This window comes from Miscanthus floridulus, chromosome 3, assembly GCF_019320115.1.
Source record: "Miscanthus floridulus cultivar M001 chromosome 3, ASM1932011v1, whole genome shotgun sequence".
In the NCBI taxonomy this organism is placed as follows: Eukaryota; Viridiplantae; Streptophyta; class Magnoliopsida; order Poales; family Poaceae; genus Miscanthus; species Miscanthus floridulus.
Genome location: NC_089582.1, coordinates 33,184,327 through 33,198,054, shown reverse-complemented (window position 1 = coordinate 33,198,054; position 13,728 = coordinate 33,184,327).

The following is a 13,728-nucleotide window of genomic DNA, read 5'->3' as shown; positions in this document are numbered from 1 at the left end:
GCTCGCGGGCGTTTAGGTTGCCGAGGATAGTAACATTTGTAGATGACATTTGTAGGTCTGAAGTTATCAAATATCCATCAAATTATTGCTCAAAAACATGTTTTAATAAATAACCATCCGTACTAGTTGACCTTGCTTACGTGATCATCTCGGCGAGCATTTCTCCACCGGACGGCACCGTACTTGACCAAGGAAGAGCTCCGATTCTACGAGAAAGGGAACATGGTCTTCCACGACCGTTGCCGCTCTCCCTCGTAGAATCAAAGCTCCTCCTTGACGTCCGTTACCGCTCGGCAGAGAACATGCTTGCCGAGCTGAACACGGCCCGCAAGTTCAACTAGTACGGATTTTCTAACATTTTCTAACAATTTTCTAAGTTTTTCATTTCATGGAAAAAATAATTCTAAGATCACGTAAGCCGTCGGGGACGAGGATGGCGCGTGCTCCAGCGAGGACGAGCGAGACGTGATTTTGATGAACTAATTTAACTTTTGTTTATCCAAACATATATGCAAATCATCATGTGATTTTGAGCTAAAAAATGACATATAAAATCATAATAAAGTCCAACATATAAAGTTACATATGCATCTACATCGCAAAATGAGATAAGCTACTGATAAAACATAAGAGGATTAAGTTTGTTACCTCCAAAATCGAAGAGCAACACCAATGGAGGGGGAGAGAGCAAGAACAACAGCAAGCTGAAGAACAGAGGCAGTGAGTTTGAATGGAATGGCTCGGGCTCGAGGAGGAAGAAATGAGCCGGTGTATAGGCCGGCATAATTAGTCCCGGTTAGGTGGCCAAACCAGGACTAAAGATTAATATTTATTCCCGGGGTATCACCCAAACCGGGACTAAAAGCTTTAGTCCCGACTAGTATTACCAACCGGGACTAAAGGTAAACCTTTAGTCCCGGTTGGTAATACTAGCCACCTTTAGTCCCGGTTGGTAATACCAGTCGGGACTAAAGATCCCTGCCCCGCGGATGACCGTTGGACAGGGACCTTTAGTCCTAGTTGGTATTACGAACCGGGACTAAAGGGTCCTTTAGTCCTGGGGGTAAAAAATACCGAGGCTAATGGCAAATTGGGACATCGTTCTAAAGTCTGTTCTCTAGTAGTGGTAGTTTGCCGAATGCCGAGCACTCGGCAAACAATAACACTCGGCAAAGACCAGGTTTGCCGAGTGTCGGGCACTCGGCAAACCAGAACACTAGGCAAAGGGCCGCCGCCGTTAACGGCTGGCAGCCACCATTAACCCTTTGCCGAGTGTCTTCTCCTGACACTCGGCAAAGCGCTGATTTGCCGAGTGTCATTTTTTGACACTCGGCAAACCATATTTTTTTTACTTTTGACCTCCAAACTTTTTTCTGCAGTCCTCATACAATACCTGGTACTCCATGTTCCAATGTGACACATTTCTTGGACTTTTTCTATATTTCTTTAATTTATTTCATTTAATTAAATTTTCTTGGATAATTCAAATTATAATTGCTAGTCATTCGAATAATGAAAAAATGAATGGAAAAATGATATTCATGTTATTTAGTATAATGTGAGGCCGTATCCAGGAATAGACCACCAATTTTGAACATCTTGTTCATGAAACATGACCACAAACTTGCGGTCGAATTGTTTTTAAATTCTATAAAAAGCAAACGAAGACCAAAAATCTTGAAACTTGTCGAGATGTCATGATATCATATGTGGAGGCTATGATAAAAAAGTGAGAAGGTTTTGCACAAGTTGTCACGTACGATGCTTGCAAACCGAAGAATCTCCGAAGAAGTTCCTGACAAGTCAAAGGACAATATTAAGGCTAGAGTGGATCTGGCAACGTTATGCGATAGACCAAATCAACATATGAAGCCTCCTAGTCGCGGAAAGACATGGAGAAGGCCTAAGGCCGATTTTGTCTTGAGCAAGCCCCAAATGAGGGAAGTACTAGAATGGATCTAGACGTTAATGTTCCCTGATGGGTATGCATCTAATCTAAGGAGGGGAGTGAACTTATCTACTCTACGAGTCTTAGGGATGAAGAGTCATGACTACCACATATGGATTGAGCGGCTTCTTCCGGCAATGGTTCAAGGATATGTCCCTGAGCATGTCTGGCTAGTGCTGGCAGAGTTGAGCTATTTCTTTCACCAGCTTTGTGCCAAGGAGTTATCTCGGACCATGATTGCTGACTTGGAAAGAATGGCACATGTGTTGCTCTATAAGTTGGAGAAGATCTTTCCACCTAGCTTCTTCAATCCGATGTAGCATTTGATTTTGCACCTCCCATATGAGGCACGAATGGGGAGGCCGTGTAGGGCCGTTGGTGCTATCCAATCGAGAGATGTCTAAAGATTCTTCGAAAGAAATGTAGAAATAAATGTAAAATCGAGGCTTCTATTGCAGAGGCATACATTCTGGAGGAGGTGGTGAACTTCACAACAACATACTATGGTGACAACCTCCCTAGTGTGCATAATCCACCCCATCGTTACAATGCTGGCAAAACTGAATCGAACCTCAGCCTTTTCTGAGGGCAACTCGGAAGTGCAAGTGCATCGACCCCAAGACCTTGAATCATGAAGAGTGGCGCCATATCATGCTATACGTGTTGACCAACCTTGACGAAGTGGTGCCGTACATGCAGTAAGTTCTCAACGAACTTGTTAAATACGCCATCACTATTCTGCATCCAACCCCCTAGTTTCTCATTGGTAAAGGGAATTTCTTCATGAATTCTGGCGTCAATCAAGGGATCCTACCCCGCAGCAGCTAGATACCCCTCTTAGACAGGGTGCGGGAAATGGAATGCCGGATTTCATTTCTTGGTTCAAATAGAAGGTACCGTCCAATTTAGCTCGTACATAGTTTGACATTCCAAGTTACTCGTACGTGCGAATAATATAACGATGTATCCTGCTTGAGCTTGCAGGGCCAGTGGGATGCGTCTATGCGTGTCGAGTTGAGACAGGTTGCCGATGGCTTTGCCTATAGGGTCAGGTCATTTTCCGGTTATGACGTGAATGGATATTGCTTTCGCACAACAAGCTACGAGCATAGTCGGCCCAATCGAACAAGTTCCGGAGTTTTTACGTCTAGCGTTGATGAGGTCGAGTATTATGGAAGAATTGAAGAAATATACGAACTCAAGTTTCATGGTTCCAAACCTTTTAATCCTGTCATATTTAAATGCCATTGGTTTGATCCTAAAGTAACGAGACAGACATATTCTAATCTTGGGCTAGTCGAAATTCAATAGGATTCCATCTTACCAGGAGACGATGTCTATATTGTGGCCCCACAGGCCATGCAAGTTTATTATCTCCCATATGCGTGTCAAACCAAAAGGCATCTTAAGGGTTGGGATATTGTGCACAGGGTATCGCCACACGGTAAAGTGCCTGTCCCAAATGATGAAGATTACAACTTAGACCCAAACACATATGACGGAGAGTTCTTTCAAGAAGAGGGACTAGAAGGGAGGTTTGAGATAGACTTAACCAAAGCGATCGGAATGGAAGTAGATAATGAAACGGTTATTGAAGAGGACGCTGGAGATGAGGTGCAAAATGTGAAGGACTTACAAATGCTTGAGCGATTACATTTAGACAATGACAATGGCAACATTGCTCATTCGGATAGTGTTGATTATTTCGACATGATTGATAGTGATGATGAGACTTATGATCCAGCTAATCTCGATCATGAAGATTATTTCTAATACATGTAATACTATGTTATTTTGTAATTACGTTTTGTTTATTTTGCATCTCTTTCTAAGTACTTCTTGTTTATCTGTGCTTATTGGTTTACTCTTTTTAATTGTAGGTGATTGAACAAAGATGATGGGCGGTGGGATGAGGAAGCTAGCGTCCTTATACGGAAGGACAACGACCGCTGCACCAGGGGAGAGTAGGAGGAGGAGCAGCCGCAGGAGGGAGCCGGCGCCTGCCGCCCCGTCGCGTGAGGAGGAGGAGGAGCAGGTGCCCCAGGAGGACGCGCAGGAGGACAATGATATAGCAGGGTGTTCCACTTCCTCTAGTTCATCGAGCGTCTACCTATGAGGTCCTGTGAGCCTCCCTCAGCGACTGATGCCTCATGAGAGACGCTCGCTGATTCGACCCGAGGGGGAAAAGTAAGTAACTTTAGATGTTATCACTACTTTATATGATATGTTGAAAATCAAAATAGAAACTAATAATTTTTCTTAATCACTTGGGCAGAAACTAGACGATTGTGGCGAGTGGAGGTGCTCACACATGCCAAGTCAATGGCATCCTCGGTCTTCTGTGCAAGGAGCACTTCCCTGGCCTGGTTGAGTACGTCAGAGTGACAGGGCCGGTCTACTCATTTGACCACTATGCCGCCACCCCCGATGATGCAGATCAGGACCATAGGGTATTCAACAATAAGGCAGAGCGGGTGAAGCAAGAGCTGTGGGTAAGTCTTCCTCGCACTACATTGCTCAATACATTGCATTCATTGGACATTCTTGAAATAATCAATGGATACATCGTGTTTGTATGCAGGATTTCTTTAGATGCCAGGACGGACATGAGGCCAGGGCGGATGCGGTGGCTACCAAATGCTGCAAAAAACTGGTCGTGGACATGCATTACGAGGCGCGCATCCAAGCAATCATAACTTACCACGGGACCGTCCTTGGAACGAAGGTCACCAAAAAGGACGCAAGAACAATGACGCTGACCCGGGACCAGTACCTGCAGGTTAATACAGAACATTAATACTGATTCCTTTTGAGATTAAGTAGGCTTAATTTCATCTTCTGATATGTCAGGTACTTGATGGCTTGTAGATGATTCCTTATTGGTGCGCCACACATCCCCAGTGCTGGGTACAGATGGTGGACAAGTGGTGCTCACGCGAGTGGGAGGAGATGCACAACTTGTGCCGGGAGCGGCATTTGATGATGCCAGGTGTAGCACACCATCAAGGCAGCCGCAGCCTCAGCGGATACGCAGAAACATGGGTACGCGAATTCATTTATTTATTCTAACACTCAATTCTGCATGATTTCTAATCATCTTGTTGTTTTTCTCGCAGTCGGTGTCACATGGTGGCCAGCCTTGCTCCATCTTCAAGGCATTTGCTATGGCCCACAAGGGCAAGGCGACGTTCGATGTCGACTACAACCCGGAGGACGGGCCTGAGGCATACATCAATGCGACCGTCCACAACTGCCTCAGTGAGTACACATCGATGGCAAGGGAGGTCCATGGGCCAGAGTACGATCGGAGCACTGAGGACCTTGATGGAGAAGTCGTCATGAGGGTGGGAGGAGGCAAGAAGCATGTGCGGTACTGGATTGGCGACGACGCAATCGACTCGACCACTACTCCCAGTCTCTCCTAGATTCGAGCAAGAAGGACGAGCACAAGCCCAGCCATACGACCTCGATAGGACACTTCACACCACCGGGTGGAGGCACTCGAGGTTATTCCTTGTTTATTCGTCGTTCATTGGTTTTTTCATACCTTTCCTTTGCATTATTGTAACATTAGGGTGGATATATTGTAGGCCTAGCTGAAACAAGAGAGGAGGATATGGGAGCAGATGCAGGCGAAGATGGAGAGGGTGGCGGCCGAGCATGAGGCTGAGCAGCAGAGGATGGCGGACATTCTTCAGTACATGCAAAGTCTTGGCACCGCTACGGGTGTAGTTCCGCCACCTTTGCTATTCGCTCCACCTCCACCTCCACCTCCTCACTATTCCACTCCTGTGAGTATAAATGTTTTAGTTTGTATGTTCATGCTTACGGTCAAACCTAGTGGAGTATGAAAGTTTTATTCATGTATGGTATATATTTATCTTGTCTCACACATGCAATCTCTTCTCCTTTGTGCAGAATCAATTGGCGGCATTGAACGATCCTCATGCTTCAGCGAATCCTTCACCAAATCAGTCTCATTGGCCATCTTGATGATGATACTTGTGGTTGTTAATGGTACTTCTATTTGCAATTGTGGTTGTAGATGATGGAGCACTTGGATTACTTGTGAACTTATTTGTGTTATATTGTGAGACATGTGACGTTTGTGATATATATGTGACGTTTGTCATATATATGTGGTGTTGGTGATATATATGTGCTGTTGATGATATATATGTGATGTTGGTGATGTTTGTTATATATATCTTCTGTTTGTTTGGACGGGATGTAAAAAACAAATAAAAAGATTGTTTTCAGTCACTTTGCCGAGTGCAATGGCCATGACACAAGGCAAAGTGACTACCTGGGAACATGCTTTGCCGAGTGCAAAGGCCATTGCACTCGGCAAACATCACAGATTTGCCGAGTGGCACGGGCAAGGCACTCGGCAAAGGTCGCATGTTTGCCGAGTGTCTTGCCGGTGGCACTCGGCACAGCGGCCACCTTTGCTGAGTGTCTGAGTCAACGGCGCTCGGCAAAGCGATGACCTTTGCCGAGTGGTTGACCTTGACACTCGGCAAAGCCGCCGTCACGGTGGCGCTCGCCGTCACGGTGGCGCTCGCCGTCACGGTGACTTTTCTTTGCCAAGTGTCAGATTAGCACTCGGCAAAGGCTTTGCCGAGTGCCCGATAAAGTGCACTCGGCAAAGAGGTCTTTGCCGATAAACTGTTTACCGAGCGCCCTTTACCGAGTGTAACACTCGGCAAAGGCTTTGCCGAGTGTATATCGGCCTTTGCCGAGTGCCTGAGGCACTCAGCAAAGAAGCTAAATCCGGTAGTGGACCCCCGGTATCCATAGGACAAGACATGGGCCGCATCATCAGAGGTGGCACAGCCCACAAGATCAAGGCGTGCGCCGTACGACACTAGATGGCGTGCACCGCAAGACTACATGAAGATATAATTTATTGTATAATACAAAATAGGACACTTTCCTTATAACCCTACCCCTCCAGAGCATATAAGGAGGGGCAGGGGTACCCTAGTTGACGGACCTCATACATCCCCATATAGATCTTGGGCTTCGCCTAAGGCATCTTATCACACGGAACATAATATCATAGCCAATACAATCCAACAGGCCAATGAGTAGGGTATTACGTCACGCTGACAGTCCGAACTTGTCTAACTCTTGTGTCTCTGTTGCATTCTTGTTCTTAATCACGCACATCTCTGCCGATCAATCTACCTTCGTAGGATATCCCTCGGAGGACTGCCGACGATATTCTGTCGACATTTTGACTTTTTTAGATTCATAGTTTTTGCTACGCACCTAGATATATATTATGTCTAAATACATAGTAAAAGCTATGAATCTAGAAATGATAAAATATCTTATAATTTGGGATGAAGAAGTAATATATAAGAAGGGTACCTGTACCTAGTTGGCTAGTTTCATCTATATCTTCAGCCAACATAGCACTGCATTCTATCTGAAGACTGAAGGATAGAATGGGTCTCTCCACCAAGCTTTTTGCGGTCCTCTTCCTGCTCCTCATTGGTTATACTGGTATGTCATGATGATAAACCCACCATATGAATAGTTTGGAACCGGAAACGCTGCTTGTATTTTGAAGCCTTTCAAGATCGTTCGCCAAAAACAAAGTCATTCAAGAAATTCTACATGATGTGTTGCTTTGTGTTTGTGTTTGCAGAGATGCAGGGACCAGTGACTATGGCATTAGCGAGAAAGTGCCAGTCGAAGAGCTTCCACTTCAAGGGACCCTGCTCGAGAGACGCAAACTGTGCAACCGTTTGCCGGACAGAAGGTTTTACCGGTGGCAAGTGCAGAGGCCTACGCCACCGCTGCTTCTGTACCAAGGACTGCTAGTTGCCTACTAGTTGCCTCGCGTGCTGCATGCATATGCATGTCCTGAACGGATGAGCTGGAAAATATGTATGCATTACCAAATGGCAGTAGCACATGAATGAAGTAAATAATGGGAACGAGTCTATTTTGGACATTGAACTGTTGAGAGCTTAAGCTACTTCGGTATTTTTTAGCATATTAACTCTAAAGTCAAATATCTTTATTCCTCCAACTATTAACAGCCTGTTCGGGAGGCCGTAAACGATCATGGATTATTTACTGCTGGCTGGTTTGGTGTGAGAGAAAAACACTGTTCCTGGCTGGAAATTTACGATCGTTTACGAGCAAGCGAACAGGCTCATGGTGTTGGGACTTGGGTGATGCTAGAAAAAAAGAGAGTATTCTGGCATCACTCTTGACACTGCAATCAATGATGCCAGAGCTTAGAACACTGATGTCAGAGCTTAGAAAACTTGGAGCAAATCAAGTTGAGGAATTGGTGCGCATCGATTAAGCAAAGAGGAAAATTAAAGATGTAGGGTCCTCTATTCTAGCAACCCAAAAATAGTGGCAGGGTGCCGGCCTGTGGCACCTATGTTTGGTTTGGGCCCTCTTACCAGGGGTAGTTGCAGTGGTCGCCAACCCAGTGGGTCGTGGTCGGACCAGGTTACGGTGCGGCCCTGTAGGATGAAGCCAAGGTTCAGGGATTTTCTGGACCGACTTGCCTAGATTTTCTTTCTTGGTGCAAAGACGTGGGGGCGGTCTTCTCCCGTCGATCCAGTTTTTTTCTACTCTACTTCGTTCAATACATTGTCTTGTTTATCATTTTGACTATGAGGGTGTTTGGGACTGCTACACAAAATCTACTTCACAAACTCCATCGTGGAGTAGCTTCACAAAAAACTAGAGTTTGTGGAGCACCTCTTTAGGTGCTCTCACAACTCTATTTTTTCTCGAACGGGGTGCGTGAAGCTGAAACCGTTTAGCTAAGAAACGTGGAACAGAGCTGAATGGAACAGAGCAATCCCAAACACCCTCTATATATGTCATGGGACCCATCGTACAACTATTTCTATGTATAACGTCTTAGAGCATCTCCACCGGATGTAGTTTTTCGGCAGGGTCGAAGCTACATTATGGCGTCGGGTTTCACCGACCCCAATGACTCGGTGACCGCATCACGTACTCTACGATTTTCAACCGACCCCGGCAAAAAAAAAAGAACGTTTTTCCTCCTACATATGTAAGCTGCCAAAGCCAAACTGCAATGATTTAAAACCCTACAATTTAGGGAGTTTTTGGATGCAGTAAATTCTAAATTGCCTACTATTGCAGTTTCAATCTCAAAAAATCTTTTGCGCTTTTCAAATTCTGGAGTTTGATAGAGTTGGTTAGGTCATACTTATTGATTTCAGTTTATCAAAACTAAAAGATCTTAATCGTGAAAATAAATATTTATATTGATAATCGGCATGTTCTCTGGTTGGTTTATGGGCTGATAAGCCCTGGCTGGTGCTGGTTTGTTGTGAGCGAAAAACATTGTATCATGGCTGATAAGCCCCGGCTGAAATCAACAAGCGAACAGGCTGCGAGCTTATATAATATTATCCATAGCATTATATTACTGTTGATCAATATTATCAATTGTATTATTATCGGTCAGAGCTAAAAGTTGTTAGTACCATGTGTTTGGACTGACCACGGTGACATTTTATATATTTTGGCTTTGTCCTTGCTGCATTGTTGCGCTCCACCAGTGCAGAGGCCTTCCGCTTCACAGAAGCCGTTGCGCCCTTGGTCTCCTTCGCACTATCGGGTCATCTTGCATTCAGGGCCCTGCTTACATTTGGCGAGGTGGCAAGAGATGGATGTGCGTAAGCCATAAGGTGATGAGATTTGCCGTGCAGAAACAGATTTTTGGAAAGTTACCGTCACAACTTTTGTGTGTAATATTGTTTGCGACATATATAACTTATTACCACAAATTCTAATCATAACTTTTTAAATGTATTTCTGATAAAGTAGTATAGACAATTTATCATGACAACTTTTCTACATAACCTTTGGAAGAAATAATTGAACAAAGAAAGAAAATTTAGAATCAAGAAAAAGACGAAAATACATCTGGCGTCACTCATCATCCTTCTCATGAGGAACCTAAGATGATAAATATGCATCCAGTAAGGCAGTCACAGCATTGGACCACACATTAAGGCTGGTATTTTCGGCAGTGCGCTGGCTATAGTCAGTTTGTAATGGCCTGTGCTCTTTTATAGTAGATATAGATATAGATATAGAATAGATAGATAGATTAGCCACCAATTACAACCATGACTTAGTGTAGAAGAAACAATTGATTGAAGAAAAAATCTTAGGCTCAAGAAAAACACCAAAGACATCTGTAAACCACCCAAGAATATATGTGTGCTGCTACAGCCTACGCAAGTATATAAGAAGGGTACCGGCCTGTACCTAGTTTCATCTAGAATGAAATACACTGGCGGCCCTTTAACTTGTCGGTGTGTGCCAGTCCGGTCCACGAACTTGCAAACGCGGAAAATGGGCCCCTGAACTTGTCAAGTTGTTCACCGCAGGTCCATTTCCCATCCGGCGTGGCCTACAGGTGACGTGGCAGCGTCAGCGTGGCGGACGAAGCACGTGAGCCGCACGTTTCAATGTAGGCCCCTCACGTCAGGGTCGCGCCCCTACCTCCCGCTCCGCACGGGACGAACGCCGTCGCCGGCAGCGCTTGGACCACGCCTGGCCGCACCCTTCTCCCGCGTCCCCTGCACGACCAAGCACCCCCGCGCGGACCCTTTCTACGCGTCGCAGCCCCTCGCCCCGAGCCGCTCGTCCCGCAGCGCCGAGTCAAAGATCCGCCATTGTCGGCATGGAGCCGAGCTCCTTGACTGGCCTTTCCTCTCCTCCCGCGGCCTCTCTCTCCCTCTAAAATGGTGCCTAGAGTGTCGCGTGAGCACTCCGCACTCACTCCGGTTCTCCCCATGCTCCCTCTCTCGCTCTACAGGTGTCGCCGCCTCATCCCAAGCTAGCAGCGCCGCCGCCACCATCGATCTCCTCCTCTGCCGCTTTCCAGCAGACGCGAGCTTGTCGACGAGCTTCGGGGCGTGCTAAGGCACCCTCCATTGCTCCCACGCTCTTCCTCTCCCTCTCTGCGCGTCACTCTAGCTCGCCGGAGCTGCGCCGCCGCGGCCGAGCCGCCTCGCCGCACGTACCGCTGCCTCCGGACGTCCTCCGCCGCGGGGAATGTCCTAGGCGAGTCGCCTCGTCGCGCTCTCCACCCCCGTGTAACCCGCACAGGTGCTAGAGCTCCACAGCGCCACCCCGCCGAGCTCGCCGTTGCCGGCAATGGGCGCCGCCGTGTCTCGCGCCTCCCGGTCCACCAAACAGTGTGGACGCAGCGCCACCCCGCCGCGTTAGGTATTGAAACGTGCGGCTCACGTGCTTCGTCCGCCACGCTGGCGCTGCCATGTCGCCTGGAGGCCGCGCCGGATGAGAAATGGACCTGCGGTGAACAACTTGACAAGTTCAGGGGCCTATTTTCCATGTTTGCAAGTTCGTGGACCGGACTAGCACAGGCCGACAAGTTAAAGGGCCGCTAGTGTATTTCACTCTTCCATCTATATCTTCAGCCAGCATAACACTCCATTCCAAGACTGAAGGATAGAATGGGTCTCTCCACCAAGCTTTTTGCGGTCCTCCTCCTGCTCCTCATTGGTTATACTGGTATGTCATAAGAAACACATGCGCATGTGTGGTGATGCCTAATAGATTTTAAGGCTTCAAATTTGCAAGATCCTACGAATCATTGCAAGATGTACATGAAGTTGCTTTGTGTTTGTGTTTGCAGAGACGCAGCTGGGACCAGTGACTATGGCAGTGGCGAGGAAGTGTGAGTCGCAGAGCCTCCACTTCAGGGGACCCTGCTCAAGAGACACAAATTGTGCAAGTGTTTGCTTGACCGAAGGTTTTTCTGGTGGCGTGTGCAAAGGCCTACGCCACCGCTGCTTCTGTACCAGAGACTGCTAGTTGCCTCGCGTCCTGCATGCATATGCATGTCAGCAACGAATCAGTAAAATATGTATGCGTTACCAAATGGCAGTAGCACATGAATGAAATAAATAATGAAACAAGTCTATTTTGGACATTGAACTGTTGAGAGCTCGAGCCTGTATTTATAAGCTTTTGGTTCTCGAACCATTAAAATAAGATAACTTAGACTGCGTGGGAAGCGTGGTTAGCAGTCTCAAACTCATTCAATTCAAAAAAAAAAAATGGGATAACTCATGCACTGCACAGCGTTAGTCCATAGTAGCAATATAAACGACGAAGAATAGTAGATCAAACACAGGTGACACGAGATTTTAACGTGAAAAACCCTCCCAAGTAAGAAGGCAAAAACCACGGGCACCAGCCAACAAATCTTCACTATATCAGGTGAGGTTACAAACGTCGGGGATTTACAACTTTTCTTATCCCAAGACGACGGCTTATAGGAGGTATATATAGAAATGGAAAACCCTAATAGGCGACGATCCGTACAGAATTTACAACTTTTCGCTTCGGCCTAAGCCTCCCAGCGACGGGCCTCGCTTCGCTCCGTCAGAAGTTAGCATTTATCGTGTACATAACTGAATTTGGATCACAACTCAACATACCTGAACAATCGCCAGATTGGATCAGTTTCAGATTGGGCTACAAAAAAAAATGTTTGGGTCAAAATTTTTAGACCAAGCCCGATCTGACTCACTTGCGGGTTGGGTCAGGCTATTTGTCGCGTTTTCCTACTTTCGAATTCAACCCGATGCACTGATGGGTTGGGTTGGAGTTTTTTCGGGCAGGTCCGATCGAATGACTCATGAACAGGTCTTGTCTGGAGCTTTGCTATAAAAAGCTTGAAAACTGCGAGCGAATCAAGTTGAGGAATTAGTGCCCATCATATCAATTTAAACAAAGAAAACTGAACATAGCATAGTCAAAGTCATCTGCACACTACTTCATTAAGTCCATTGCCTTTTTTTTTACAAGTCGACCTTGGTGGGGGGGGGGGGGGGGGGGGGGGGGGGGGGGGCGCGGAATCCATTGCCTTGTTGTTAATCTTTTTTAGCTTTGCCGTGGGACCCAACGGACACAATGGTCCCCATTTCCAAGTGGAAGGCCTTAGAGCATCTCTATCAGATGGCATTTCCTCTTTCCCTTAAAATCTATAAAAAGTTGAGAAAACTGAATTACAAAGTACATGGGATATGTGCTCCAGCAGAAAGTCACATCCCCTTTATACATGAGACTCATGTGTTAGTGGTAAAGAAAACTCTCCTCTCATTTCTCTCAATCTTCTTAATCTCAAGCTGCCGGCGGAGTGCCTGCTTTTGCCCGCCGCCACTCGCCCGACTTAGCAAAGCTGACGTAGGTGGCACGGGGCGGCACGGTGCAGCACGAGGCACAGGGTGTGGTGACGGCGATGGCGACGTGGGGCATGGCGGAGCTTGGCTTGGCTCGATAGCATTGACCCTAGATGTTAGTGAAAGGAGAAGAAAGGAGATTGAGAAAAATTGATGGTTGTTCCCTTTTTAAGGGAGATGGGGAAGGTTTTGAGGCATTTATAATTTTTTGAGAAAGGGGTCTGCTGGAACATAATTTTTGCTTTCAACCCCTTCATCACCTATTATAAAGAAAGTGGATTATATTTGTTCAATCTGATGAAGATGTTGTATTATATTACTCCCTCCGTTCTAAATTATAAATCGTTTTGACTTTTTTTGGTTCATCCATTTTACTATATATCTAGACTTATATTATATCTAGATATGTAGCAAAATGGATGTACCAAAAAAATCAAAGTGACTTATAATTTGGAATGGAGAAAGTAACAACTAAGCTTAGGTCAGTCTCAATGGGGATTTCATAGAGTTTCATGGACATTAAATATACTGACATAGCACTGTCTTGAT